The following is a 27,541-nucleotide window of genomic DNA, read 5'->3' as shown; positions in this document are numbered from 1 at the left end:
CTGCCCCAGCTTACCAGGTCCAGCTCAGATCACTGCTCCACTTAACACACAGCGCTGCCATAGGCTCACAGCTAAATCATGCCTCGGTTCAACAAAGCCAAGAGTCAAGTGGAAGTGTTGGAAACAAATGGTTACATATAACAAAGTCATAACATGCATTCTAGAGCCGAGACTGAACTAACAAGATATTCTTCTGTCTAACCAAGTACAGCTCAAGCGAAATCCTTGCAGCACTTCACAGCCAGGCAGCCTCGGACCCTTGTTTCATGAGACATGCGTACTGTCAGTTTGTCTCCGAGGGGAAGGATCCAGTAGGTCTCTGCACACCGAGAGAGATCAGACCAATCCTTTGTCTTTATGCTTAAACACGACAGATGGACACACACACAGCCCCCTGCTGTTAGTTTCTTCCTGTAGATTTCCCTTTTTTGTGGATTTTGCAATCTAATTTTGCACCTGGCTCAGTGCGCAAAGAGACATCCAACATCAGGCACACAATACACAGATGGCCAGACAGGGAGGTAACCGCAATTGCCTCCTGTCTGAAAGGAGGATCTGAGGTACATCACCTCCCGTGACCTGCCTTGACTCCAAGACCTTAAGGGCATCATTGTCAGGCTGGAGACACAGCTCCTTACATAGTATCCGTACAGAGGTCTTGCTCCGATTATGGCAGCTTCTAGCAGAAGCTTTTTTCTGCTTAAAATATTAAAAATATGTGCGACTCAATAATTATACGCATGCGCAGTAGCACAGAATTCCCCCAGGAGTAATTACAGGGACACAATAACACCATCTCCTTGTATGGTGTTGAGCCATGGGCGACCCGGTTTGGTCGATGCAGTGCGAGTGTAGACACCGTGTTACCCATGTCCATCCTAAGAGTCCTCCATCAGCAATCCCATAATGTCCAACACTGACTTCTCTGGTCACAGTTGTGAACTCCACGGCCCAGGAATCTTGGAGACCAGATGCCAGACATAACCTTTTAAAACCCCACATATTTTTGAAATGCTTTTTTCTAATTGCCCAGATTGATAAACACTCCTAGCAGCTCTCAGTCGTTGTATGCAACTGCTCATGCTAATTACATAAACTAGACATGATCCTGCCTAGAGTAGACAGGAGGTATTGGAAATCGTCATGGCCCCCATTGCTGCAGTTCTTCTTGTGGGTCTGCAAATACTATAGGATTAGTCATCCTGTGCTTGCAACATTCATGACAACAGAGCGGAGCTGTGCAAGCTCCATGCTTCTGTCAAAGATGGTGGATAGTGAAAAGTGCCATGTTGGTGAATATGTGCAGCACTGATGCAGGGAGCCAAGTTTGCATGTGTGCAAGTGATATGCTAACTGGGGCATCTTTCTGTTGATTTAACTTGCACTGATGAAAGTTTTTAATGTAAACATGGCTTTAGTATCAAATGACCAACTATAAATTCAATGTAGTAACTCGATTTAAAACTATAATTTGACTTGGTATTAAAACTTTCAAACAAAAAATGAAATTAGACAAATCTAATAGGTTGGATGGGACAATCAAGTTTAAATCAGTGTCAAATTAACAAAATCTAGCAAAATCTTTAATACTTCTCTTACTTTGTCTTAAGAAAGAATCAATCTTAGGCATAGCATGATTCTTAATTAAATTCAGAGTCATATGATTACTACAGCTTGAAATGCAGCAGCATTTAGACATGTCTCTAGCTGAAAATGGTTAGAATAATACATACAAAAGTTGGGGTACATGAATCACCAATTCTTCCTGGTTCAAAGCAAGAAAGTCACAAATAAACCATTCTCCTACCTCAGTGCCCAGAGACAAGTCAGGACATCATACTGACAATCCAAAGGAGCCCATCTCTTTATCTGTATGTATCCATTGTACTAAGGGTGGGGTGGGGTGGGGTGGGGGATTCACAAAGGTTCTTAGACTCCTTACTAGGCACCCCTGTGGTAACAGCACTCCCACTCAGGTTCCATCTATCCCTGTAGGCTCTTAACCTCACTCAGCACCTACGTTTTTGTGGTAAAAATCCTCTAGATGCCTATGTTCCTGCTTCTAGGCATGCACCCAGCTGCCTCATTCTAGGCACCCAAGCCCTTGTCTCTCCTCTAAGCCCCAGTGCAACTCACAAACCAGGGGAAGGTAGGTGGAGGCCCAATCTGGTAAGCATGATCAGAGGCTGCCTTGCTCCACACAAAACAGGCAGGAGGCTGGGGGAGGGTGAAAGGAGATGGTTTCCCTCATAGCTTTTAGCCCAGTGGTTAGGGTGCTTACCCAGGATGTGGACGTTACATGTGAACGCATGCAGTTTCAATCAGCACTAAGTCAGTTTTAGTTACAATAGTGTCACATTCAAATCCTATAACCCATTCCAGTTTTGTTTTAGAAGAATTTTCCGCAATCTGAAGCAGTTTTAAGGCTTACTTTTTACTATTTCTAGCAGAATTCTTTTCTTTCATACCATTTGAAATTAGGATCTTTTTCAGAATTGGATGGAAGTTGTTGGGTTTATATGAACTGGGTACTTTTCAGTTAGCAGCACCTACCAGCCCAAGAGTCCAGTTTTAGGGAACAGAACTGAACTCCAATGGGAAGCAATAATTATGCTCTCCAAGGCCAAATTCCAACTTCCCTGAAGAACAGAAATTCCCTATAGAATTTTAGCAACAATTGATTTCTTAAACCTTTACAGAAATTCCAGCTGCCATGAAGTTCACAATCTTCTTCGTGGCAGGATTTAGGATTTTGTCTTCAGGCACACTTAAAGAGTAATTGGAGCCAGGGGACTGGACTCAGAGATATCCACCTCACACATGGGTGCCCTAACCACCACTCTATATGGTCATTTTCACTCTCTGTCTTGACCCAACTCTTGGTTCTAGGATATATTGAGACACCCACCTCAGAATATCTGAGAGCTGAGAGGCTAGGGCACTCCCCTGAGAGGTGGCAGATCCCTGTTCTAAACTCTTGGCTTTATTAGGTGCGGAGGGGACTTGAATTGGTCTCCCACATCCTAGGTGAGTACCCTAACCTCTGACCAAAAGATTATGAGGGAGATTCCCTCACTGCAGAGTTAGGCAGCCTCTGAAAATGTCTATTGGACTGGGCCCTATCATCATAGCATCGTCTCACTTCCATGACTCATGAACTGGAAGCAGAGATATACACCTATTCCCATAAAAGGAACGGGCTTAGGTCATACACTCTTGTCAGGATGCCACACTAGGTAGCTTACATGGCTCCCCATGTAATGTGTGGGGATTTGGGGATTCCATTCTAAGGCACCCATCTCTCCTCATTCATTTTATAAGGGGCTTGGTCACATAACTCAGTCTTTGTGGATCCCACTGCTGTTCCTCTGATAGTCTATGTACCCAAAAGTTTGGCATTTGGAACACTTTGTCACAACTCTTAAGTCCTTTGATGGATTCTAGCCTAAAATCATTATCAGGGATGAATGAGAAGTCACAGCAGACAAGGAAAAAAGGGGGTTAGGTGTATAACATCACACTTAAATGAAGTGAAGTGGCTGAACACAAAACATTCACATTTGCCAAGAAGTCATAATCAAGTCCCATCATAATGTGGGAATCTTATCTCAGCCTCTTGTTCTGCATGGCTCTGTTCTAGGGAGGAGATTTCATTCTCTGCTTCAATAAGGTTGTATGTCCTCACTACATGGCCACTGTAGCCATGCTGGACCCGCTAAGATTTGTAGGAATAAGCAAAAATGTTATTCTCTTTGCCCATCCCTAGCCAGCACACTTTTACGGGGTGTATCCTGGGTGGATTCTCTTACATCTCATGGAAGATGAGTTGTGCTGAAAGGCATTTCTGCTCTCGGGCACTCTTCCCCATAGCTTCTCTGAGGTTTATTAAGGGCTGAGCTCTCATTGAACATTTCCCAAATTCTGGGCATTTAAAGCGTTCTTCCCTGGGTGGATTCTCTGATGGGCAACAAGGACTGACTTCCAGCTGAGGCTTTTCTTGTCCTTGGGAATTTATGGGGTCTCTCTCCCCTTTAGGTTCTCTGATCTGATAGAATGTGTAAGCTCTGATTGAAGCTTTTCCTGCAGTCAGGGCAGTTATAGCGTTTCTGTCCTGTGTGAATTCTCTGATGTGCAATAAGGTATGAGCGATCCCTGAAGCTCTTCCCGCAGTCAGAGCAGTTAAAGAGTTTCTCTCCTGTGTGGATTCTATGATGATTGTGAAGATTTGAGTGCCGAGGGAAGCTTTTCCCACAGTCAGAGCAATTATAGGGTCTCTCTCTTGCATGTAGTATCTGATGTTTAATAAGGTATTGTCACGGAGTCCCTGGGCGATGCTCCGGAACTGCTCCCTATGAAGCCAGTCAGGACTCTGGGGCAGTTGCCTTTCTGTGAACAGCCTGTCTTCAGGACACAAAGCTCACACAGCTTCCACCTTCCTTGGTCTGACCTCGGGGCATTCAGCATCCTCTGCCTCTCCGTGCGCTTTCCACAGCAAGTCCACTCAGGCGGGGCTCCTGGGGAAGGCAGAGGGTCCTGCACCCCAACTTCGCAGTCAGACGTGACTCTCAGCCAGCCAGTAAAACAGAAGGTTTATTAGACAACAGGAACATGGTCTAACACAGAGCTTGTAGGTGCAGAGAACCGGACCCCTCAGCTGGGTCCATTTTGGGGGGCTGTGAGCCAGACAACCACGTCTGCCCTTCACTCCATGTCTCCAGCCAGCCCCAAAACTGAAACTCCCTCCAGCCCCTCCTCCCCTGGGCTTTGTCCCTTTCCCGGGCCACGAGGTCACCTGATTCCTTTGTTCTCCAACCCTTTAGCTCTCACCTTGCAGGGGGGAAAGGGCCCAGGCCATCAGTTGCCAGGAAACAGGGTGTTGGCCATTCTCTGTGTTCAAACCCCTGCACACACGTGCTCTCTAGGGCTCTGCAATGATCATACACCCTTATCCCACCACCTAGATACTTAAGAGCTGCCTAGGGGAAACTGAGGCACCCCCACACTATTCAGAGGAAACATTAAGAACAGTCCCACTTCGTCACAGGTATGAACTCTGACCGAACTTTTCCCGCAGTCAGAGCAGTTATAGGGTTTCTCTCCTGTGTGAATTCTCTGATGTGCATTAAGGTTTGAGCATTCCCTGAAGCTTTTCCTGCAATCAGAGCAGTTGAAGGGTTTCTCTCCTGTGTGGATTCTCCTATGTCTAACAAGGTCTGAGCTCTGACGGAAGCTTTTCCTGCATTCAGGGCAGTTATAGGGTGTCTCTCGTTTGTAGTATCTGATGTTTAATAAGGTATGAACTCTGACTGAATCTTTTCCTGCAGTCAGAGCAGTTGAAGGGCTTCTCTCCTGTGTGGATTCTCTGATGATCAATAAGCCTTGAGCGCCGATGGAAGCTTTTTCCGCAATCAGAGCAGTTATAGGGTCTCTTTCTTGTATGTTTAATAAGGTCTGAGCTCTGACTGAAGCTTTTCCCGCAGTTAGAGCACTTACAGGGTTTCTTTCCTGTATGAATTCTCTGATGTGTGACAAGGTGTGAGCTTTCCCTGAAGCATTTCCTGCAGTCAGAGTAGTTAAAGAGTTTTTCTCCTGTGTGGATTCCATGATGAATGTTAAGATTTGAGCACCGATTGAAGCTTTTCCCACAGTCACAGCAGTTGAAGGGCTTCTCTCCTGTGTGGATTCTCTGATGTTCAATAAGACTTAAGCACCAAGGGAAGCTTTTCCCGCAGTCAGGGCAGTTACAGATTCTCAGTTGTATGTATTCCCTGATGGATAATAAGATTTGAGTTCTCATTGAAGTTCTTCCTACAATCACAGCAGTTGAAGGGTTTCTTGCCTGTGTTGATTCTATGGTGTAAGATAAGGACTGGTCTCCATTGGAAGCTTTTCCCATAGTCACTGCAAGTGTAGGCTCCCTCTTGATCGTGTATTCTCTGTTGATCAGTTTCTTTGTTTCTTTTGACCACTCTGCTCCTGTGGGTGGATTTACCATGTCCCTCTCCTGGATGGTTTCCCTGCTGCCTATCTGGCCTGTGCTGACTCTCACAAGTTTCTCTCTGCTCAGGATTCTGGGAAACATTCCCTTCAGATCTTCCCCATAACATCCCATGTGGTGCCATTTGCTCAGGACCTTCCTGCTGAAGACTCTTCTCGCTGTTCTCACTCACCGTCCCATCCCCTGTGGGATAGAGAGATAATCCAAACAGGAGTCATTCTCTGTGCTGGGGGGAAAGGAAAACTCTGAAAGGGGAACAGGAAAAGGGGAAAACACACCCATATAATAGCTGGGGAAGTTGAAATATCATGAGCTGAGTTCATCCTCCTTCCTCACAACCCCTCCCCAGAAGAGAGAATCCATCCTTCCTCCACATCCTCTCACTGGAGATGAAGACAGGCTGAAGGGTCAGATGGGCATTTTCATCAAGTCTAAGTGACATCTGCTATGAGGATACAGTAATTGGTTTCTGAGTCAGTTTAGCTGATTCCTCACCTGTGTGGGTGTCGCTGATGATCGCCTCTTTCTCATAGCCTTGGAGATTCAGGATGTGCAGCTCCTCCCCTCGCTTCATCCAGGAGTTCACATTAGGTTTGGAAATTGGAAATCCTGCTTGGGAAACAATTTATCATGTGTTGATCTTGTTTATTAAGGTCATCCCTATTACTACTTCAGGACCCAGGATCTGAGTCACCCACTCTCATAACAATACAGCTAAGGGTAGCCTAGAATTCCTCCTTACCTGTAAGGGATTAAGAAGCTCAAATAACCTGGCTGACACCTGACCAAAAGGACCAATGGGGAAAGAAGATACTTTCAAATCTTGGTGGGGGAAGGCTTTGTGGTGCGTGTTCTCTTGGGAAGCAGAGAAGCATCAGGTCAGAAAACTCCTTCTCCTATAAACCATCCTAAAAGGCTCTCATATGACAAAAATTGTAAGTAAAAGCAAGGCAAGGCATCTTAGATTATCTTTTGTTTTGCTTGTGAATTTTTCCTTTGCTAGAGGGAGGTATATTCCTGTTTTTTGTAACTTTGAAACTAAGCCTAGAGGAAGTTCTGCTGTGTTTTTGAATCTTTTGTTACCCTGTAAAGTTATTTTCCATCCTGATTTTACAGAGGGGATTTTTACCTTTTAAAGAAAATAAAATAAAATCCTTCTTTTAAGAACCTGACTGATTTCTCTATTGTCCTAAGACCCAGGGGTTTGGGTCTGTGATCACTTTGTAACCAATTGGTTAGGATATTATTCTCAAGCCTCCCCAGGAAAGGGGGTTGTAAGGGCTTAGGGAGATATTTTGTGGGAATAGGAACTCCAAGTGGTCCTTTCCCTGATTCTTTGTTAAATCACTTGGTGGTGGCGGCAGTACCTGTCCAAGGAAGGATTTGTGCCTTGAGGAAGTTTTTAACCTAAGCTGGTAGAAATAATCTTAGGGGGTCTTTCATGCAGGTCCCCACATCTGTACCCTAGAGTTCAGAATGGAGAGGGAACCCTGACACCCACCCAGAGAGGCTTCTTCCCAATCTTACAGAGACTGGGCTATAGACCATACAAGATCCCATGACACTCATCTGGAGTAAAGGTGCATTACCTCTGCCTCGGGAATGGCCCAGCTTATTGCCCAGGGGAGTTGAGCATTCTGCTTCACTCTCCAGGGTACAACTAAATCTCCATCATGGCCAGTCCCATTCCCCGCATCCCACGCCAGAACAGGAACACATTACTTAAAACGTGAGCTCTTGTGAGGGCTTGCAGGTCTGAAACCGAGGCCCAGAGGCAGTGCTCAGATTGCAGCTGCTGCCTGGCAGGTCACTTAGAGCTTGTAGAGAAAGGATCTAGCAGAGTTGTAGCTCCCCAAGGGCTCTGTTCACAAAGCTCCTGAGTGGGGGCGACGGCTAACCTTACTATTTGGCTTGGATGCACTACTTAATCCAGAAGGAGACAGAGAAAGTTCTCTGAGCAACTAGGTGAATCCTTGGTTGGCTGCTTCAGGCCCTTCCGACGCTCCTGATACCTTACTGCCTATGCGGGCCTTCAGGCTGCCCAAATTAGCTTCTGCTCCTGCAGCTGGCCATGGTGGCATTTGGCTGTGCTGATCCTCCGGGGGCGTGTGTGGCTATGGCTACAGCTGAGCTCTCCTTCTGCTGCCTTGGTTCTACTCTGCCAGCAGCAGCCTCTTTATGTTGTTTCCTAACCTTCCTCGGGTGCCCAGTCCTCCACCTCCTTCACCTTTCTCTGGGTGCAGGTGGCTCAGTCACACCCCTCGGTTGGAAAGAATCTACCTTTCACATTTTTATATCTTGTGGGCCCATTCCTCACACATTCAGCCAGACCCCTTCTTGGACCATCATTTAGTCCTTGGGAAGGTCCCCCTGTGACATTACATGATTAAAATAGGACCATGTACATCATTGTTGCTACCAAATCTTGTGCAAAATGTCATGTGAGGTATCAAGGGAAAAGTTATGATTTGCTGACTATGTTTATCCTGTTTGTATGTGTATATCATTTTTTTGTATTTCCAGTTATTAATATTGACTATGTACCTGTATTTCAAATATGTTTGCTCCTGTGGTAACACCCTCAAGGTAGTTTACATCTAGTCTAGCCTGCACATTGTGAATGGAGTATTCAATTGATGGCCCATCAACAAACACAATGGAAACATCTCCATTTTGCGTCTTCCCTGCTCTGATCTCTGGACTATAGACTTATACTAATGGGAGCATTCTGACCTTCCAATCTTTTGGAAGGAAGCAGAGACCTAACAAGCCAGTAGTTTATGTCATTACTGCCTCAAACCTGATACAAAAACTTTGCAATGTGCATATGTATTTGATTCCTTTAACCGATTTTAATTCTCCCCTCTTTCTCTTCTCTGATAAATAAACCTTTAGATATTAGATACTAAAGGATTGGCAACAGCATGACTATTGGGTAAGATCTGAGTTATATATTGACCTGGGTACATGGCTTGTCCTTGGGAATCAGAAGAACCCTCTGGTTGATTAAATTGGTTTTAAATAAGCACTCATCAATAAGTCTAGAGTCTGCGTGTTGAAAAAAGGACTGGAATATCAAAGGAGGCTGCATTTCTGACTTCTTGTTAGCCAGCATGGTGAGACAGAAGTTTACTTTCGTTGCTGGTTTGGTATATCTTATGGAAGAATAATCACCAGTTTTGGGGTGTGTCTGCCCTATTGCTTAGCCGTTTGTCCTGAATTTGGTATTCTCAGTTGTGACCCCCTGAGGCACGGTGACACCCCCTCGTAGCTGAGCAGCTCAGGCCGGCTTGCTGGCATTGTAATAATACCATGTAAGAGGATGCTGGCTTTGTGGAGTCCTTCCGGGAGGTTTGGCTGGACTGGTGACTGTAGAGGCACGGAGATGTTGGGAAGTGGTCAAGGTGAGTGTCAAGCTGTTTTGCTGAGACTACCCCACCAGACCAGTGTCAGGAGTAGGGCCCTGCAGCTGCACTTGCTCTGTGCTCCTGACACCCTAACGAGTTGGCTAGGCTGCCTGATGACCTGCCCTGCCTGACTGGCTGAGGAAGCTAGAAAGCCGGTTCTGAAGCACAGCAGCAGTAGTATCTCACTCGCTGCTCAAGGCACATGGCCATGGACTGTCTGCCTCCTTGTGCTCATCTCTCCAAGCCCTACTCCTGCTTCACTCCTCCACAGCTCCAGTCCAGCTTTTACCCTGCACCCAGTCTTGTTCCTCTCCTGATCAGAACCAGCCCTGGTCCTGCCTTCCCTGACTCCTGGTAATCCAGTTCCAACCCTCGGCTCTGATTCCTCACTCCAACCGTCTTGACCTTTGGCTCTGGCACTTGGATTCCAATGACTAGGCCTGACTCCCATTCCGACCACAAGGTCTGACCTTCTATGAACTGGTCCACTGACAAGCAGCTGAAAGAGGGATGGAGCAGTGATGGAAGCCGTGATTGATAAGTTGGAATGGAAGGTCATGGAGGTGGAGAGATGCATGGCTACCAACCCTGAAAATCTGTCCCTGCACAGTGTGTGTTGGGAGAAACACTAGGTCCAAGTTGCTTTTGTCTGGTCATGTATCGGACCCCTTTAGGAGATGTATTGTGGCTCCTGCTTCTTCTGTGCTCTGGAGAAGAGCAGAAGAGCAAAAAAACCACATCACCTATCTCCTAGCAGAAGATGGCACCCCTCTTGTGGATCTGGAGCACATGTGATAAAGGGTGAGAGCTTTCTACACCAACATTTTCTCTCTGGATCAACCAATACTGACATTGGAGTGGCCCTGTGGGATGAGCTCCTGAAGGTCGGCCTGGGTGACCGAGACTGACTACAGCTTCCTCTCACTCTGGCCAAGCTCTCAGAAGCCCTCTGTTTGATGCCCACTAACAAATCTGCAGGCATCAATGGCTGACCATGCAGTTTTACTGCACATTCTGGGATGTCCTTGCTGCAGACCTTGCCATCATCTGGGCAGAGCCCCTGGGCAGCATGGTGCTCCTCCTGTCAAGCAGGTGGGCTGTGCTCTCCCTGCTGCTGGAGAAGAGGGACCTCCAAGCCCTGAGGAGTTGGCACTCACTATTGCTGCTCAGATACAAGGTTATGGTGTAAACACACTCCCTGAAGATGATACAGGGACACACTGACCCCTCCTAAGAATAAGGTCAGCATGACAAGGTGATGGATAGGGATGTTTTGATTGAGCCTACAGATGCCAGGTAAAGGGTGGTAACTAACCATGGCAGAGGGGCAATATATAGCTTGTTTGTCTCAGTGTATAAAAGAGAGGTCACAGAAGGGGTGTTTTTGGCCAAGGGGAAAGCAGAAAGTCCCAACACTCACTGAGCTGGTCCATTGTCACGGGCATTCATGTATTAGTGTACATGTAACCAGGGCAATACTACAGTGCTTTGTTGGCAATAAACCTGGCTGAGCACCTTCCCATGACCTGAGTCTGTGATGTTTTTGGGCAGTTTCAGCGAGGTCTCCTGCATCAGATATCTGCACAGAGCTGGTGCAGCACACAGAGAGAACATACACGTAGCCAACAACTGACGACAAGGCGTGCCTTGTGAGGCATCATTGAAAAACTCATCATTTGCTGACCAATATCATCATGGCAAAATGCAAGTAGCTGCATTGTATGTGAAGTTATAAACATAAGCTGCAATCATAACTAAAAATATGCTTTACAAGTAAGTCTGAAATGGCCAAACCAGTTCCTCAGAGACAAAGAGCAAACTGATGCCTCCGCCAGGTGAAAACAAGGCTGATGGATCATTACCTGCTACATGGCCATTCTTTGGCAAGAAACAGGGCGGGACAAAAATCTACATCCTGGCAAAGAAAAAGCCTGTAGTTTCCATCTGCACAGACTGTCTGTTGGCTTGCCCCCAGCTGGAAATGCTTCTCAAATGGAGGCCTGGGAGGCAGTGACCATGAGATGGTCGAGTTCAGGATCCTGACACAAGGGAGAAAGGAGAGCAGCAGAATACGGACCCTGGACTTCAGAGAAGCAGACTTTGACTCCCTCAGGGAACTGATGGGCAGGATCCCCTGGGAGACTAGCATGAGAGGGAAAGGAGTCCAGGAGAGCCGGCTGTATTTTAAAGAATCCTTATTGAGGTTACAGGGACAAACCATCCCGATGTGTAGATGGAATAGTAAATATGGCAGGCGACCAGCTTGGCTTAACAGTGAAATCCTTGCTAATCTTAAACAAAAAAGAAGCTTACAAGAAGTTGAAGATTGGACAAATGACCAGGGAGGAGTATAAAAATATTGCTCAGGCATGCAGGAGTGAAATCAGGAAGGCCAAATCACACCTGGAGTTGCAGCTAGTAAGAGATGTTAAGAGTAACAAGAAGGGTTTCTTCAGGTATATTAGCAACAAGAAGAAAGTCAAGGAAAGTGTGGGCCCCTTACTGAATGAGGGAGGCGACCTAGTGACAGAGGATGTGGAAAAAGCTAATGTACTCTATGCTTTTTTTGCCTCTGTCTTCACGAACAAGGTCAGCTCCCAGACTACTGCAGTGGGTAGCACAGCATGGGGAGGAGGTGACCAGCCCTCTGTGGAGAAAGAAGTGGTTCGGGACTATTTAGAAAAGCTGGATGAGCACAAGTCCATGGGGCCGGATGCGTTGCATCCGAGAGTGCTAAAGGAGTTGGCAGCTGTGATTGCAGAGCCATTGGCCATTATCTTTGAAAACTCATGGCGATTGGGGGAAGTCCCGGATGACTGGAAAAAGGCTAATGTAGTGCCCATCTTTAAAAAAGGGAAGAAGGAAGATCCTGGGAACTACAGGTCAGTCAGCCTCACTTCAGTCCCTGGAAAAATCATGGAGCAGGTCCTCAAGGAATCAATTCTGAAGCACTTAGAGGAGAGGAAAGTGATCAGGAACAGTCAGCATGGATTCACCAAGGGCAAGTCACGCCTGACTAATCTAATTGCCTGGTATGACAAGATAACTGGCTCTGTGGATGACGGGAAAGCGGTGGACGTATTGTTCCTTGACTTTAGCAAAGCTTTTGACATGGTCTCCCACAGTATTCTTGTCAGCAAGTTCAAGAAAGGCTGGATGAATGCACTATAAGATGGATAGAAAGCTGGCTAGATTGTCGGGCTTAACGGGTAGTGATCAATGGCTCCATGTCTAGTTGGCAGCCGGTATCAAATGGAGTGCCCCAAGGGTCAGTCCTCGGGCTGGTTTTGTTCAATATCTTCATTAATGATCTGGAGGATGGTGTGGATTGCACTCTCAGCAAGTTTGTAGATGACACTAAACTGGGAGGAGAGGTAGATACGCTGGAGGGTAGAGATAGGATACAGAGGGCCCTAGACAAATTAGAGGATTGGGCCAAAAGAAATCTGATGAGGTTCAACAAGGACAAGTGCAGAGTCCTGCACTTAGGACAAAAGAATCCCATGCACCGCTACAGACTAAGGACCGAATGGCTCGGCAGCAGTTCTGCAGAAAAGGACCTAGGGGTTACAGTGGACGAGAAGCTGGATATGAGTCAGTGTGCCCTTGTTGCCAAGAAGACCAATGGCATTTTGGGATGTATGAGTAGGGGCACTGCCAGCAGATCGAGGGACATGATCGTTCCCCTCTATTTGACATTGGTGGGGCCTCCTCTGGAGTACTGTGTCCAGTTTTGGGCCCCACACTACAAGAAGGATGTGGATAAATTGGAAAGAGTCCAGCGGAGGGGAACAAAAATGATTAGGGGACTGGAACACATGACTTATGAGGAGAGGCTGAGCGAACTGGGATTGTTTAGTCTGCGGAAGAGAAGAATGAGGGGGGGATTTGATAGCTGCTTTCAACTACCTGAAAGGGGGTTCCAAAGAGGATGGGTCTAGACTGTTCTCAGTGGTAGCAGATGACAGAACGAGGAGTAATGGTCTCAAGTTGCAGTGGGGACGGTTTAGGTTGGATATTAGGAAAAACTTTTCCCACACTAGAAAGGTGGTGAAACACTGGAATGCATTGCCTAGGGAGGTGGTGGAATCTCCTTCCTTAGAAGTTTTTAAGGTCAGGCTTAACAAAGCCCTAGCTGAGATGATTTAGTTGGGTATTGGTCCTGCTTTGAGCAGGGGTTGGACTAGATGACCTCCTGAGGTCCCTTCCAACCCTGATATTCTATGATTCACACACAGCGAACATGAAAAAATGGGTGTTGCCATACCCACTATAAAGAGAGTGATCAGTGAGCTAAGGTGAGCTATTATCAGCGGGGGGGGGGGAAGTGTTCTGACACTAACCCAAGAAATCTGTCAGCCTTGATATCACGTGGTCCCAAAGAATAAACTTGTCTAGGAAAAAAAAAAGAACAAAAAATTATAATGAAAAACTACAATTGCAGTACCAACAGGAAGTGCTACACTAGAAACAGTGTGTGATGGGATTGCTGTAACGACCAGCACCAGAATATTTTCAGTGATCTCTTGTTATTAAAAATACACAGAATGATGCATAAAAACAGCCCTCTGCACAATGTTAATGAAGGGAAAGGATGAAGGTCTCAGAGCAATAAAAACAGTTTGAAAAGTAAATGACTTAAGGAGCGAAACGACTTTACAGGGCTCAGGACAAGAAGGCAGCGCAAGCCAGGCCATGAGAACAGCAGCTCGGGCACATCTGAGGCCGCTTTGTGCGGACACACAAGCTGATCGGGGATTCTGTGCTTCTGTAACATCCCACCCGCCCTGCACCCGCCCCTGCAGGCTCCGGCTCAGGGGCTGGTGTCGGCGGAGCCCGGGGCTGCTTCCAGCCCCCGGAGAAAGTCCCCCCGGCTGGGCCCCGAGGGGCGCTGGGGAAGGGCTCTCCCCGCACACACCCCGCTGGGAGCAGCAGCGGCTCAGCCCAAGCTCCGGCTCACGATGGAGGCGGCGGCGGCGGCGTCTGACCCGGGAAGCTCAGCCCCGGAGCTGCGGAGCAGCAAGAGCCAGAGCAACTTCCCCGCCCTCAGCAGCGAGCCACAGGGTTAACCCCTCCGCTGCCAGAGACCAGCCACAAGCCTCGCCCTGCTCCCCGTCCGGAGCCCAGTGACACCCCCGGCGTGACCGAAGCCGAGAGAGTCCCCGAGAAACGCGCCCCTGGCGCTGCTGGGGCGGCTTGTGCGGGGAGCATCGGGAAAGAGACGGGGGGTTGTAGACATGTAGGTATGAACAAAACAATAAGAAGGGAACATTTTCAATTCCCTAAAGTAGAAGAAATTGCCAGCAAGCTAGTAAAAGCTACCGTTTTCACTATTTTAGATGCCATAATAGATTTCGACAAGTACAGCTGGATGAAAAAATGTTCTAGACTTTGTATATTTGACATACCATTTGACAGGTACAGATTTACCAAAATTCCTTTCTGGCATCTGTGCCGCTGCTGAAGAATACCCAACAGTGACCCAACAGACCTGTGAAGATCTGGAGGGTGTTGAATGTTATAATACAGATGCCATTCTGGTGTGGGGGAACACCATATGAGAACGTGATGAAAGACTCAAGAGACTACTTGACAAGCGTTGTGAAAGGAACCTGAAACTGAACAAAAGGAAATGCAAGTTGGCTCTAACAGAGATAAAATATGTGGTGCATCACTTGACAGAAGAAGGTCTAAAACCTGAAAAGACAATACAAACAGCAAGAGTGTCAACATCCAACCCAGAGACGCTAACAATACCAGACGCCACAACTGAATCTCAAGTGGTCAGTCGGAAAACAATAGCATGGGGCCATGGGACTGCCTCTGAAGATAGAGTAATAAGACCACCGGCCAGATACACAAATGAATTGCTCTAGATTATTTGGGATTCAGATTAGATTGAGTGATGCTTAATTAAACTGATGCAGTTAAATAAAAAAGTTGAAATGCAGCTAAATTGTAACCCGTGTGTAGTTGATTTTGAAGGCAATATAGCGCTAGTAGGAACTCAGGAACCAAAGTTTCCCCATAGTGCTGGTTGCGGTGCAGGATCAGGTAGTGAGAGAAGTACATCCAAGCTGTTGCTCCAGGCGCTGGGCCGGGGCAGACAAGGGGACAAGCCTGCTCCCCCTCCTCTCTCTCCCTGCAGCCCCTGCTGCTTTCTGTTATTCCGTCTCACCTTTTCTCCTACCTGCCTGTTATGTCTCTTGTGCCGTCCTTCCCCCAGCACAGCACTCCACCATCTCTGTGCATCTAGAGCAGAGAGAATACAGATGCACCAGCAGCAGACAATTTTCTACACTCTGGGTCCTTGTGGTGCTCCCCCCCTCCCCCCACAGTCTGGCACCTGAGGTGGCCACCTCAGTTCACCTCATGGTAAGGCCAGCCCTGCCTGAGATAGAATTTTGCATCTTGTTTGCCCATTTGATTTTAGATATTCTTATCTAGATATTCTTATATTATACTAATATGTTTGACCAAAGGACAAGACACTTGTGTGTGTTGCTTCTGCCTGGCCAGATGGGTTTGTTAGTATAATGGAAAGAGGTAAGAGATAAAACTAAAGTTTTACAGGGTATGGTGGGAGTGTAATATATGAGCATACACTGGCAGGCTGCCTACCTCCTCTCTCAAGCTTCTCGGCTCCTTGGAGCTCAGATCGAGTGTAGTACCTGCTCTTATCAGTTTAATTTTTTATTTGATGGATGTCTACAACACCTGCTCTGAAGATGGATTCTGCTGCTGCCATTTTTGAAAAAACTGATGTTGCTGTGAAGATGTATTCCACTGCTGCTACTCTGGAGCTACTGCTACTTTGAGCACCCCATCTACCTGTTGTACCCCCTTGCTGCGGACATGCTCATCTGCCCCATCTGCTCTCTGCCCTGAAGCTTCCACCTCCTTGGTGGCGTCACCAGGTACCTGAAGAGATGCCACAGCAAGCGGGTCGCCTTCAGCTGTACCCTCTGCAGCCTGCCCTTTGAGACGCAGAAGCAATGCAAGATGCACCAAGTCACCTGCAGGAAACACCTCAAGGGAACAGTCTCCTGCCCCAGCTCCCAGCCCTCCTGTTGCCTGCTGACCCGCTTCTCCTGAGCCTCAACAAAGAAAGCCAACCTCATAAGCTGCCACCAAGAAGCCCCATCGCCAGGCCCACAGAACGGGATGCTGTGATTGAGAAAGTACCTGCTGCCTCGGGGAACATCACCCAGGTCCTTGCCAGCAGGAGGCCTGTCTCACCCTTGCATATCGCCAAGCAGATCTCCATGCTAAGACGACTCAGTGCTGCCTCGCCACCTGTCCAGTATGTCTCCGTCCCCAGAAGGATCAGCGCCCCACCACGCATAGCTGCTCGAGATCTTGTCGCTGGAAGAGCCAGCGCCGCCCCTCGGACCACGCTGTGAATTCCAACCACCGGAGGAGCCAGAGCCATGCCTCAGACTGCCCTGAGCTCCAGCAGGCAGAGGAGCCAGCACCCCCCCAGACCGCCCTGCCAACTCTAGCCATCAGAGAGAGGAGCCAGCGCCACGCCTAAGACCACCCTTTGAACTCCAGCCACTGGAGGAGCCAGCGCCATGCCCCAGATTGCCCTACAAACTCCAGGCATCACTGGAGGAACCAGCCCCACCGCCACACCAAAGCACCAGGTCTTCATTGCAGACGGACCAGCACGGCCCCAAGTCTATTCTGCGGGACACGGCCTACAGGAGATCTCACGCTCCAGCAGCAACCACCCAGGCAGCAGCCACTCATAGAAGGACCGGCGGTGTCCCAGCAACCCCCGAGTCGGACCGCATCTCTCTGACCACTACCAACACCAGTATCCCGCCAGAGATCCTGCCCCAGCACCCAACCGATGGGAATCCTGACCCACAAGAGAGACCGCAGGCCAACCATGCAGCAGGCTCAAAGCCTGCACCGGAAGAGGTCGAGGACCCTGAGGACCAGCGGTCAATGGTGAGGGCTGCCACGCTGTGGGAGACTGCCTGGACCGAGGAGCTACAAGCAACGGCTTCCTTTGACGGCTTTGACCTCCTTGTAGACAGGCTCACCTGAGAACTGTCCTTGGAAATTGATCCCAGGGAGGAGTATGAACCAGGAGAACGCCTCGCCTGCCCACAGAATGCCAGCTGTGAACCACAACACCACCACCACCAGGGGAGCCAGAAGGAGAGACACCAGCCGCCGCTACGATCCAGAAGCGGCTTCCAGGATCCGAAAGCTGTACCGGGCGAACCACTCCAAGGCCATGAGGGAGATCTTAGATGGGCCCTCGCCCTACTGCACGATCCCATCTGAGCGTCTCTACAGCGACTTCAGTGATGTGTTTGACGCACAGCCCGGAGTGACACGCAGCACCCAGAGTGCCTCTGCCCCTGCCCCGTGTCGACGAAGCAGGCGTCCTGCAGCCTGACCGTACGCCCAAGGAAGTGATGGCCAGACTCTCAAAACAAAAAACACGACTCCTGGGAAAGACGGCGTCCCCTACAGCCTCCTGAAAAAGCAAGATTCTGGCTGCCTGGTCCTCGCCACGCTCTTCAACCAGTGCAAGCGATTCTGCTGGACTCCCAGCACCTGGAAGAAGGCCATGATGGTGCTGGTGTACAAGAAGGGCGAGCCGGATGACCCCAGCAACTGGAGGCCCATCTCCCTCTGCTCCACAATGTACAAGCTGTATGCCAGTTGCCTGGCATCGAGGATCATGGAGTGGTCGGTGGGCAGGGGACCCATCAGCTCCATCCAGAAAGCCTTCATGTCCTGCGAGGGCTGCTATGAACACAACTTCATCCTCCAAACTGCATCCAAACGGCCAGAAGGCAGTGGAGGCAGTGTGCAGTAGAGTGGCTTGACCTGGCTAACACCTTTGGGTCCATGCCCCACCATCACAACTTTGCCACACTCCAGGAATTTGGGATGCTAGAGAACTTCCTTTATGTGATCCGAGAGCTGTACGAGGGATGCAGCACCACCATTTGCTCAGTCGAAGGGGAGACCACCGAGATCCTGATCTGGAGTGGAGTTAAGCACGGCTGTCCCCTCAGCCCCATCATCTTTAACCTCACATGGAGCCGTTGCTGTGAGCGATCTCCAATGGTACAGATGGCTTCAACCTCCACCATGAGAGGGTGAGCATCCTGGCTTACACGGATGACCCGGTCCTGACCGCAGACAATCCAGAGAGCCTCCACGGTATGCTAGATGCCACCAGTCGAGCTGCTGACTGGATGGGGCTCCACTTCAATGCAAAGAAGTGCACAACTCTCCACATCAATGACAGCAAAAGGGAGATGGGTTTCCAGATCCAGGGTGAGGCTGTCATCCCCCTGGTAGATGGGCAGCCATACCAGCACCTCGGCTTGCCGACGGGTTTCCCTATCCGGCAGACACCCGAGGACGCCATCCAGGAGATCTTGCAGAATGCCGCCAAGATAGACACCTCCCTGCTGGCACTGTGGCAGAAGATAAACACGCTGAACACCTTTCTGATCCCCTGCATCTCGTTTGTCCTAAGTGAATCTGCCGTGGCGAAGGTACCCCTCAACAAGGCAGACAAGATCATCTGGCAGCTGGTGAAGAAGTGGCTTTTCCGTCCCCAGAGAGCCAGCAACGAGCTAGTCTACAGAGCCCACAGGCATGGAGGTGCCAACGTCCCACTTAAGGGTGACCTGTGCGACGTTCCGATGATCACCCACACCTTCCACCTGCTGACGTGTCCCGACTCCACAGTAAGGAACATTGCAGTGAACGCCCTCCGTGACGTGACAAAGAAGCAGATCAGCAGAGCCCCCTCCAACCAAGACATTGTCACCTTCCTGAATGGCTCCCTGGATGGCGAATTTGGACGGGATGGGTGCGACATTGCTTCACTGTGGTCCCACGCTTGCAACGCCACGTGTCACCTGGGGAAGCGCATCGGCTGCCACTCAGAGTGGTGCGAGGAGCGCCAGGAGCTGGGAGTCCTGGTGCTGCAGATGAGGTCTGATGACAACACCATCATCACCCCAAGGGACAGCCATCCACTCACTGTATGTGGAAACCCTGAAGCGTAAACTGGACCAGGGTAAAGCCTTTGAGCTGACCAGCAAATGGGACACCACCAACTACTTCCTCACCGGGGGTGGCTTCACCCATTTCACTGACCGGCGGTTCATCCACCATGCCCGGCTCAACTGCGTCCCACTCAACGGAGCCATCCACCACAGGAACCGAGACAAGCATTGCAGGAAGTGTGGCTACTCCAACAAGACCCTGCCCCATGTCCTGTGCAGCTGCAAGCCCCACTCCAGAGCCTAGCAGCTGCACCACAACGCCATCCAGAACCGCCTGGTGAAAGCCATCGCAGTGCACCTGGGGGACGTCGCTGTGAACTGTGCCATCCTGTAGCCAGACAGCCAGCCCCCCGCCCCCCCCTTCAGACCAGCATTGCTGGAAACACAGGAGGAAGCCGGAACAGGGCACTTAACATATATTCCAGCACAGCCTTTGAAGCTGTGAAAGCACAGGTGTGCTGCTACAATGTGCCTCTGGGAGCAGATACAACGATTAAGCTCACAGTAGGCAGAGGCCCTGTGACAGACATGGCTCTTAGCCCCTACTAAATAGCGTGATGCACACACACCAACATCCTAGGTGGGAAAATATTTACCCTGATAAAAGAAATGTCCAGTAGTCGACACTTATTGTTTCTCTCCCTTGCAAGTGTAAACTACTCTTGCGAAAGCTGGCGTCAACCAGACAGACCAGCCTCAATTTGGCATAAGAAAGGAGAAAGAGAATAAAGGAGCACAGAGGTATAAGTAGGGGACCTACAGCACCATGATTTTTGAGTGCTTTTCACTATCTATCTGCTGGTCAGATAAGTGACAGCCTCCCAAGGCTTCTGCAGCTAAGAGGGTCCCTAAGCCTTGTCCCTTATTCGTCTTTCCGCGGAATTGAGTGACCGATCCTGGCTTGGCACCGCTGGAATCGAGAGATGCAAGGAGGGTAAGAAGCACCCACACCTGATCTCCTATCTTTAGTGTACACATATTTTGAAATAGAGCTCTATACTTTGTTTTCTTTCTTTGGGATTGTGGCTTCAGTTTTGTAACTTGTTTGTGTGTGTAACATCTCTACATTTAAATAAGTAGGCACTAGCAATTTTGTAACCATATGATTAGAATCTAGCTTAATAAATTTTGGTAACCATTTGTGCATAAGCCTGACTTGTTTTCTCTGGTTTACTGTAAAGCAGCCAACACAATTAAAGAACCTCAGCCGTTTTGGCTCTAAAGCCTGGCCATTAGGTGAGAGTACGAAGAGCCTAGCGTTGAGTTGTGCCGCCTCCACGGGGCAAACTCTTGGGGCACCTGTCAGTCAATCCTGGCTGCCCGCTGCGAAGGAGCTCTGAGCTCTAGCAGTTAAAGTCACGGGTGTGGAGAGGCTCTTAGTGCTGCCATTGGGGCACCTCTCAGTCAGTATTGACTGCCCGCTGCGAAGGAGCTCTGAGCTCTAGCAGTTAAAGTCACGGGTGGTTAGGACCTTGGGGCATCCGTCAGCCTAGCCCGGGCTGCCCGCCGCGAAGGGACAGTGCGTCCTAGCGGTTAAAGTCATGGATGGTATAAACGGGCATAGCTGGCACCTCACCAAACATCCTTGGCCGTCGGCTAACAGAAATTGGTGTCACGAACAGGATTGTGATATAGGCTGCACTACAGTAACACAATGAAACCAGTCATGATAAACACCACAGAATTCCCTGAGCTAGAGAAAAGTTTGACCCAAGAGGGATGGGGAAATCCTCTGTGGAGCAAAGAACTGCTGGAGAAATATTGGGGAAAACCAGCAGAGATCTGGCAGCATTTCTGTAACTGGAGAACTGCCTGCAAGATGAAGAAAGGGAAAGGAAAAGGTGCTTGTATATGGCTGCTTACTAACATTTGGCAAGCTGCCTGTAAGGATTATCATAGTCTGGCAATAGAATTTAATAGGCTACAACAGGAAAGGGACACACTGCGCAAGGAATGCCAGAATTTAGATACCAGAGTAAGAACACTGAATAGGGATATGGAACATCTTCTGAAAAGATTACTTCCCCTAATTGAGAAAGAAGGGATAGAACGAAGGGAAAAGCTGGAGACTAAAACACGCAGAATCAACCGGGCTAAAGTTGAGACTGCTCTCTGGCTAGACCCTGAGGAATGGGATGGAGACATTTGGGATTCAGCAGATGAGTCCCCCTCCTCTGAGGAGGAAGGTCCCTCTGTAAAATTAAGACCAGCTATCACACATCACAAATCAGAAGAACACGAGGAAAATTTGAGTGGGGCAGAGCTGGATGAAGAAGGGGATGACAATTATCCATCCACCTCTTCAAAAACAAAGAAGGGAGGTAAAAAGGGAAAAGGGAGTAAAGCTCCAACACACTTTACCAAAATTACCACCCGCCAATATACTCCCATGGAGTTAAAAACAATCCAGGGAGATTTTGCTAAAAAGCCTGAGGAAGGTATAATAGAGTGGCTGGTCCGCCTCTGGGACACTGGGGGTGGATATATACGCCTGACAGCCCAAGAAACTGAGCGCCTTAACTTAGGTGCAGGAATATTCCTGGAACATTCAGAGGGGAACACCCCTAAAACACTTTGGTCTCTGGCTTGTCGATGGGCAAGAGGAATTTACCCAGCAGACCGAGATGAACCCACAGTAATGCACTGGACCAACACAGATGAGGTAAAAACAGCTCTATTAACTGTGGCTGTTATTAGCATGCTTGGCCAAAACCCTCAAGAGTTAGCCTATGAAAGCCCATGGGAGGGTCAGGTAGATGTAGATGATCTCAGACCCCTGCTTAAGGGAGTTCCAAGTAACCACAGGGCTATGGCACTGTCCCTTAGATCAGAAGCTGCAGCACATAACAGTACCTTTCGGGCACTGCTAAACCTTCTGGTGTCATACTTTAGAGAATTCGGAGACATCAGAGCACTGACAGGCAAAGCTAAGATGCGTTCCCTTCAGGGAAACAAGGGGGCACCATCTAAAGGACATAAAAACAAGCGAGAGCCAACCCAAGAGGAAAAGGAGCTTAGAGCCAAGTTGTGGAGACAATGTCTGGCTTTAGGTTATCCCAGAGATGTGATAAATGGACTGCCCACAGAGCGGCTAAAATTATTCACCACCTTTAAAAGAGCTGACTGGGAGACAACTAATGCTACCCCCAGTGCACCTCTGCAGCTCTCTCCTCTTTCCCCACCTGCAGACACCCGGTATACTCCATTGCTGCAGCAACTGCAAGAGTTACCAGAGCAGGGAAACTAGCTTGCGGGGGTCAGTCTCCTCTCCTAATAAACCAGCTTAAATCCAAAGAGGAGAAAGCAACAGCAAAAGACCCCCGGATACATGTAACTGTAAATGACAAACACATTATTCCTTTCTTAATGGACACAGGGGCTCAAAGGTCCATGATTAAACGAGAAAGTTTTCAGGGCTCGCCACCTACTGGCGGAAAGCAGGTACTTGTTACAGGAGTAAATGGCAGTACCATAACTTACCCATTAGTTAAGATAAAACTGGATATCCCCTTGCAACCCCACCATCAGCCCCGAAAATATGAGGTGATTTTGGGCAATGCCAACATACTGGGCATGGACGTTTTAAGAGGAAAGAAGGGAAGGATTAATGGGGAAAGATGGGCTTTTGGAGTCAGTTCTGTTCCTCATGCCACCCACCTGGAAGAGGAAAGCCCTCCCCACTATTCTGTAAACTTACTTAGCAGCGCGCCTGCTCTCCCGCCCTCAACAGTAACAAACATAAAGCAGTATAATGTTCCAGCTGAGGCCATAAGCCCTGTTACTGACCTGATCAAAGATTTGGAACAGCGAGGAATTTTAATTCGTACCCACTCTCGCTTTAATTCTCCTGTGTGGCCCATCAAGAAACCAAATGGCAAATGGAGACTCACTATAGACTATAGGAAGCTAAACAGTAACACTGGACCATTAACTGCAGCAGTCCCTAGCATAACAGATATTGTAAACACCATACAAACCTGGGATAAACCCTGGCTAGCAGTATTAGATGTAAAGGACATGTTCTTCATGGTCCCTTTGCAACCAGCTGACCAGGAAAGATTTGCTTTTACTTGGAAAGGTGTACAATACACTTTTACCCGAATGCCACAAGGGTTTAAACACTCACCCACTATTTGCCATGGGGCACTGGCAAAGGTCCTAGATGACCTTATATTGCCACCCAATGTACAAACTGTGCAATACATTGATGACATCTTAATAGGTGGGAAAACCTCAGAAGAGGTACAGGAGGCTATGAATCAAATCAAAGGAGCACTAGAAGCCCTTAATTTAGAGTTACCAGCTGAGAAATGCCAAGGTCCCTCCCAAGAGATAAAATTCTTAGGTACTGTATGGATGGGAGGTAGGAGGTCTGTGCCTAATGACACTGTGCAAGAGCTAAATCAGGCACCTTCCCCTGAAAGTAAAGATCAATTGAGACAGATTTTGGGAACCCTGGGGTTTTGGAGAAAACATGTACCTGGCTTTGCCATTATAGCCAGACCATTGTACAATTTGTTAAAGAAAAGTGCTGCCTGGGAATGGGCTCCTGCCCATGAGGAAGCCCTCAGGCAACTGATAGGGGAGATACACACCTATCAGGCTCTGGGTCCCATACATCCTGAAGCCCCATTCCATTTGTACCTAACTGTGGGAGCCACTGGAATGTCTTATGCTCTCTGGCAAGAAAGTGACACTGCTCCCAGACGACCAATTCAGTTTGGTTCCAAGTCATGGCAAGGGTCACAGGCTAACTACACGCCTTATGAGAAGGTGCTTCTGGCAGCTTACACAGCCTTGAGGAATTAACTCAGGATAAGGACATCACAATTCACACTCCTCTTCCAATCATTAAACCTATATTGGAAGGGAAAGAGTTACCACCTGGTGTAGCACAAAAGATGACTATCCAAAGATGGGCACTTTACATACACCACAGGGTAGGGAGTGCAGACACTGCACAAAACCCCACTATGATTCAGGAATCCCTGTGGAAAGTAGGAATGCCTGATGAATACCGCCTACCTCCACAGCAGTCTCCCATTAAGGATGCTGACCCATTTGATCCTTCTAAGCCTGAGGGAGTGTGGTTCACTGATGGCAGTGCCAGGCTGGTTAAAGGAAAATGGAAGGGAAAAGCTGCAGCAGTGCCTGCAGACACCTCTGCAGCACCCCTACCTGCTGAAATTGATGGGTCAGCACAACTTGCAGAATTGGCTGCAATTAAACTGGCCTGTGAAGCAGGAGCCACCGCAGTATATACGGACTCCTATGCGGTATGGGCAGGTGCCACTCAGTGGATCGCTAACTGGAAAAATAACCACTGGGAAATAGGAGGTAAACCAGTCTGGGGACTGGAATACTGGAAGTGGTTATATCAGCATGCCCTGCAACAACCCCTGTCTATAGGACATGTCTCAGCTCATCAGAGGAATAATACCCCAGCTGCACAGTTAAACAATTTAGCCGATGCAGCTGCCCAGCTCTTTACCACACAAGCAGAATGGGAACGCTTATATTCATGGTTACATGATAATTTAGGACACACAGGAAGTGATGAGTTAGTGTGGCAAGCACATATCAGGGGGTGGCCTATCACCCACAGACAGGCTAGAGACCTGGTGCAAGCCTGCACTATTTGTGCTGAGACTAGAAAACATATAGCAGAAGGACAAAGGTTTGCCAGGCTAAGAGATGGAAAAACACTATGGGCAACCTGGCAGGTGGACTATGTCGGACCACTGCCCACTACAAGGCAGAGGTGGAAATACATCTTGACTGAGGTGGAAATACATCTTGACTGGGGTAGAAATTGTTTCAGGGATTGGTTTTGCATATCCAACCCGATTGGCAACAGGGTTGTCCACAGTTATGGGACTAAACCGCTTAACAGCAATTGTCCCAATGCCTCAAGAAATCCAATCAGATAATGGTTCGCATTTTAAGAATAAACTTGTAAGGGAATGGACCCTTAACCATGGAGTCCAATGGACCTTCCACCTTCCATATCGACCTCAATCTAATGGCATGGTCGAGCGCTGGAATGGGTTGCTAAAGAATCACTTGAAGCCTACTGATGGCACATGGGGAGACAGACTGGACGAAGTGGTGCAGAGATTAAACAACAGACAGACTCCTACAGGAAGTCCAATCAGCAGGGGATTCTTCCCTACAGGGAAAGCTATCTCCCCTGCCAGAACACCACTGCACAGTTCCAAGTATGCTCCCGGAGATACTGTTGTGATTAAACACCCAGCCCTGGGAACCTTTACCTGTGTTTTGCACGCCTATAAAGAGAAAGGTGTATGGAGTGCCTTAAATGCTGATAAAAGGCTAATAACCATTACAGAGGCTTGGATCGCATCCAAGACCGGCTGACCATGTGATTTATTGCAGGAATGGTCCCATGGTTCCGAGCAACCTGCCAGCTAACCTGTCAGCAAAATGGACCATGCAGCAGACCTGTTTGATCACTAGAGACTACTATGGACTGTTGATATATTTGTCATTACTTATAATAGCAGGTGTAATTTTTGCTTTTAGTGTTAAAATAAGTTTTTTTAGCTAGAACACGACCCACCAGAGATATGTTCCTGCGAGCCCTCATGATCCTTTTGTTGGCTCCAGTCACCTTGGCAATACCAGAACATCCTCTTCGGGGAGCAATCCAAACCATCGCCTCAGCTGCTGGTGCTACAAATTGCTGGATGTGCACCTTGCTAGATTCAACCAATGGACTGGGAATTGAATTTGTACCTCTTGCTATTAAAGGTGCAGTTAAAATTTTACATGCAGTGGCTGAGAATGGACAAACCTCATGGATGCAATGGTTAGCTCAACACTTGGGATTTTCCCTCTCCCCGTTTTTACATTCGGTTGTGAATATTGTTTTAACCATTTTAATTATTGTAATTGTTTTTTGTGTAACTTTATGTATTATGAAGCGTTTGATTCAAACTGCTCTTTCCTCCACACAAATCAGATACCTAGAGCTAAAAAGGGATCCTAACCAATTCCGCGAACCCTCATCCTCTAATTTGGTTGTTGGGTATTTCGAGATTTCCCCAAGGAGGGCAAGAGGTGCTGGCATCACTGCCACCTTGCAATCTGGGATGTAGTGTGGAGCATCAGGGGCTGGAATGTAGACAGACAGACAGCGCCCCCCCCCCCCCGACCAGCATTGCTGGAAACACAGGAGGAAGCCGGAACAGGGCACTTAACATATATTCCAGCACAGCCTTTGAAGCTGTGAAAAGCACAGGTGTGCTGCTACAATGTGCCTCTGGGAACAGATACAACGATTAAGCTCACAGCAGGCAGAGGCCCTGTGACAGACATGGCTCTTAGCCCCTACTAAATAGCGTGATGCACACACACCAACATCCTAGGTGGGAAAATATTTACCCTGATAAAAGAAATGTCCAGTAGTCGACACTTATTGTTTCTCTCCCTTGCAAGTGTAAACTACTCTTGCGAAAGCTGGCGTCACCCAGACAGACCAGCCTCAATTTGGCATAAGAAAGGAGAAAGAGAATAAAGGAGTACAGAGGTATAAGTAGGGGACCTACAGCACCATGATTTTTGAGTGCTTTTCACTATCTATCTGCTGGTCAGATAAGTGACAGCCTCCCAAGGCTTCTGCAGCTAAGAGGGTCCCTAAGCCTTGTCCCTTATTCGTCTTTCCGCGGAATTGAGTGACCGATCCTGGCTTGGCACCGCTGGAATTGAGAGATGCAAGGAGGGTAAGAAGCACCCACACCTGATCTCCTATCTTTAGTGTACACATATTTTGAAATAGAGCTCTATACTTTGTTTTCTTTCTTTGGGATTGTGGCTTCAGTTTTGTAACTTGTTTGTGTGTGTAACATCTCTACATTTAAATAAGTAGGCACTAGTAATTTTGTAACCATATGATTAGAATCTAGCTTAATAAATTTTGGTAACCATTTATGCATAAGCCTGTCTTGTTTTCTCTGGTTTATTGTAAAGCAGCCAACACAATTAAAGAACCTCAGCCGTTTTGGCTCTAAAGCCTGGCCATTAGGTGAGAGTACGAAGAGCCTAGCGTTGAGTAGTGCTGCCTCCAC

General features: G+C 48.3%; 1 long non-coding RNA gene and 1 pseudogene across 1 annotated transcript in view; both read right to left on the bottom strand.

Annotated features, from left to right (window-relative positions):
• Positions 1–267: 267 nt before the first annotated feature.
• The window catches only part of LOC144274758 (uncharacterized), a 30,952-nt gene continuing 3,678 nt past the window's right edge, over positions 268–27,541 (bottom strand). Inside the window, exons 2-3 of the long non-coding RNA XR_013347950.1 lie at positions 6,494–6,607; positions 268–319 (exon numbers count right to left, since the gene is read on the bottom strand). This is a non-coding gene — a long non-coding RNA (uncharacterized LOC144274758). The remainder of the gene's footprint in view (positions 320–6,493; positions 6,608–27,541) is intronic.
• LOC144274854 (uncharacterized) lies at positions 4,933–5,995 on the bottom strand (annotated as a pseudogene).

Source organism: Eretmochelys imbricata, chromosome 14, assembly GCF_965152235.1.
Source record: "Eretmochelys imbricata isolate rEreImb1 chromosome 14, rEreImb1.hap1, whole genome shotgun sequence".
Taxonomy (NCBI): domain Eukaryota; kingdom Metazoa; phylum Chordata; order Testudines; family Cheloniidae; genus Eretmochelys; species Eretmochelys imbricata.
This window is presented reverse-complemented; position numbering and strand designations above follow the sequence as displayed.